This window comes from Primulina huaijiensis, chromosome 11 (genome assembly GCF_012295235.1).
Source record: "Primulina huaijiensis isolate GDHJ02 chromosome 11, ASM1229523v2, whole genome shotgun sequence".
Lineage (NCBI taxonomy): Eukaryota > Viridiplantae > Streptophyta > Magnoliopsida > Lamiales > Gesneriaceae > Primulina > Primulina huaijiensis.
The window spans coordinates 10015045-10018966 of NC_133316.1; positions in this window are offsets into that span (position 1 = coordinate 10015045).

The window sequence follows — 3922 nt, forward strand, 5'->3', positions numbered from 1 at the left end:
CAATCGGGCTTACAGCTCTCAACTAACATCCATCTTACCATACCAATCTGATAACAGCTCACCAGAAAACCTTCCGGAAAGCCTAACCAGACTGAGAAAGTCATAGGTTTTTTTTTCCTGGAGAGTGGGCGAAAAGAATGTGCCGAAACCAGTGACGATTGGTTTTTGGGTTAATGTTACAAGGCTTACAGGAATACCTCCTGTAACCAGCCCCTCTTAGTCTCAGAGAGGTCTGAATGTTCTCACACCCTATTTGTTTGCTTCATCGCCGGCATTAGAGCCTGAGCGAACCAAGCTGACCCACCTCTATCACTAAACTAGACCAAATGACGTAGTAATTCTTCGGGCCACAGTATTTAGGTTCCGGCTGAGTTCCACCAATGGACGCCCCAATCAGCTGATCTACGACCACCCTAGTGTTGCGTCAGTATGCGTATTGGTTGATCTCTTGCTTGAAGGATATGCCCAATCGTATTTGGCTGGGGATGGGAAAATTTTTGCGCTGGCAACGAATCATTTACGAGAATCCCCCAATCTAAATCCTTCTGTCGTATGAAAGGCCACAGCCTAGATGAATGCAAAGCCAAACCTGTTCTAAATAAAGGCAAAGAAGCGTAGTATCCAAGCGGTTGTCCAGCCACAAAAGAAATTTGAGAGAACTTCCTCTTTACAAAGGGGATCTCGAAGATGTTCCAAGCTAGTGCGGAATTCACCACACTAGAGGCGAACGACCGATCGAACAGATAACACATTATCTCGAACAGGAGTACCAAAGGCCAACTATCCGTGGCGGACTTCAAGTCGAAACAATATGTTTTCTGATCGCCAACTAATCGATCTAGAGGTTTCAGTTGATCAAACGTACCATCAGTTGGTAAACGCTTGAGAACCCCTTACTACTAGGAAGTGGTCTTCTTTGTTGTAGTATGTAAGAAATGTCACCTAAAATGCTTCTTGTTTTTTACAAAAGAAGAGTTCCAACGTTTCCAAAACGCTTCCCCGAGGAAGACCAAGCTTAGTCCACTACTCAACTCAGGTTGGCAGGTGCTTGTGCATACAATAGTATTCAAATCCAACATCTTAGTCCTAGGAAGAAAAGAAGGGGATATTCATTCAAGCCAATTCTGCTAGCTTTCTTTAGCGGTTGAATCTCTCTCCCTTTTTTAGGGTTAGTCCTCTCACTACCCCCGGGTTCTGAGAAGAGCTGGTTTTTGGAGTACCTGGCTAGCTCGCAAATAGAAGTTGAATCATAAAGATCGAGACTGCACTGACTGGGTTGACCTTTTAGGTCAATAGGGGTAGTTCATGCGCTTTATTTTTCATTCTAAGAGCGAAGAACTCAAATTGAGCTTGCTTCCTTACTTTCTAGCTTGTCTAAGCTTGCTGGATTTTCCTCACCCGCTGTATTGATTCTAGCCGGCTTACGAGATGTAAAAAAATCCCCGGAGAAGGACGAAAACCCAAGGAAGGAAACTACATCCAAGGGCTTAGAAAGCTATCACCGCTTTCGGATATGTGCATAGCACAGCGTCACTAGTGCGAGTCGAGTTCATATGCAACGGGACACATGTCTAGTAAAGAAAGCAGTATCGAATAGAGCGGGCTCAAGTACACGAGCGAGGGAGCGATCTCCATGAAGGATGAACCACAATCCAGAGGGAAAGGGAAGAGCGGACGATCCGCCAGCGGGTGATAAGCGAGCGAGACTGTCAGTGAACCAACCAAGTCAATCCCTTTCCAGGCACGTGCGATAGCACTCCTTGCCCCGGACAAATTCAATGGAATAGATTCGTTACAAGAAAAGCGGCCCTTATTCTCCTCGACTAAGAAAGAATTTTGAAACATCAAGGACAAAGTAAGAGAGAGCAGAGAGGAACTGGTGAAGATTCAAGATCTTCTGCAAGAAGACCCTCTTAAGGAAGAATGATTTTGTAGGCAAAGATAAAACTTTGAAAGCCAATCATTCTTATCTGGCCTTTTCGGATGATCAACCATACAGGAAATAAATCCACGCCAGCCTTCTCTAGAGACTGAGTTCAAGAGCCCTATGGATCTCGATTAGTGATGCCAACACAAAAGATTTTTATGCGTCTATGCTCTATTTGATCTAGTAAGAGGAAGGCAAAAATATAGTATGAGAGTTTTGAAAGATGAAAAAAGGGGTAACCTCCATGAAAAACATGAAGAGATAGCTGAGTTTGCTGTTAACTACTATCAAAGAATGGTTACTGCTGAACATGGAATGCAGATCAAGGAGGAAATCTGGCCAAGGAGAGTACTCTAAGAAGATTCTAAATGATGGCTGAACAGCCCTATCATATCATTAAAGAAGTTGATATGAGAAGATAACTTAGAAGCTTCCTGTGGAAAGGAACAGCAAATAGCGACAGCAGCTCCCGCAGTTGGAGGTAGGCAGGGATGACAATTGGAATAGAGAGGGCCCCAGAAGTCTCATCGCTTCAGATAAAGATGTTCAATTCCGAAAAATCTTGTATAGGTCAGATAGAAATCGAGCAGTTGACATTCACTAGGTTTCTCGCAGGAGGAAACGCGATGGCCAGAAGTTGTAGCTGCTGCTTGGATACGGGATCACAGACGGTATCTCCCCATAGCTAGAGCGCTGACAGAAAAGGAAGGACATTTTTGACCAAAAAATGATTATTTGAACAGAACAGACACGTGAAATCAACGCAAACGGTAGGCGGTTCTCACAGGGGGAGGAAGCAAGCAAAGCAAGTCCCTCCATAAGTACCAAATGCGTGAGCAAGAGCTGGAAAGACGCCCTAGCCCTAGATTCGTCCTGAAACAAAAAGCACGAGGGTATAGTCCTCTACCGATGGCCTAACAAGCTACGAAGTTCTTTGAAAGAGAAAATCGGGTCTAGCTGTAAACAGAAATAGGTGAGTTCCACTGCACTAGATGTACGGGATCCGACGCATCCACATCCAGCAGAGCGAAGTAGCCTTCCTTTCTTTAGAGAGAAGAATCACTCCTAAATGCGACCCCTCTCAACTGACGCTCCTATCTTACTCCTTTCCAGGCCATAACTCCCCCTTCACGTGAGTCCATCCTGAAACGAGAATGAGAGAGGTTCGATGCTTCCCTCAAGGAAGGTTCCTTTCTGGCTCTCTGATAAATTGTTATGGTTGTGGATAAGGGTTTTTTGAAAGGAGAAGGGAGGCTACAAACCAAAAAATAAGACTGTCCCCTAGGGAAGACCCTACACGAACGTGCGAGCTGTAGTGAGTTTTCATTTTGAATAGAACGAGTGAATAGAGCGAAAGCTAGAGAGCTAGAGTAAAATAAAAGGAAAGACCGAGACCATACAGGTCTTAGATAAAGTCGTATCTCAAGCGCCTAACTCGAGATCTTCATTTTAAACAGCGCCAAATGAAGTTTTCGCACTCGGCTTTACATTGGCTCCATGGATGATCATTCCATTTTCGCTCAGTCTCTCTCGCATTGCTTTTCTTAGTACTTTGCCGGGAAAAAGAATCTTGTAGTTCTACTTCTCTTCCGAGAACAGCTGTAATAGCATCACTTTCTTCCTTCAACATCTCCAAAGCTAACCCCGGAATGGAGTCAACTACTAATCCCAGGTTCCATTATTCTATTCTCCTCGTGCTTGAAGACAAGAAGAGAAGTGAAAGCCCTAGGGAAAAGCGTAGCCTAGCGTAAGGAAATAAAATGACCTTCAACCAAGGAAAGTTTAAGCAGACTTCATCACCTCAATCTCGTTTGCGGTTAAAATACTGCCCCAATTGCTTCCTGAGCGCTTGAAGCAGAGGCACTATAGATTCTTCATTGGTATGTTGAGTCTGGATGATTCTCCACCTGCGCCCGGAAAGCTCGTATCGGGAAGCACTCGAAATGCATGACTCAGAACTCTTTCTGTCTGGAAGGGGAGAATGGAATAGCTAAA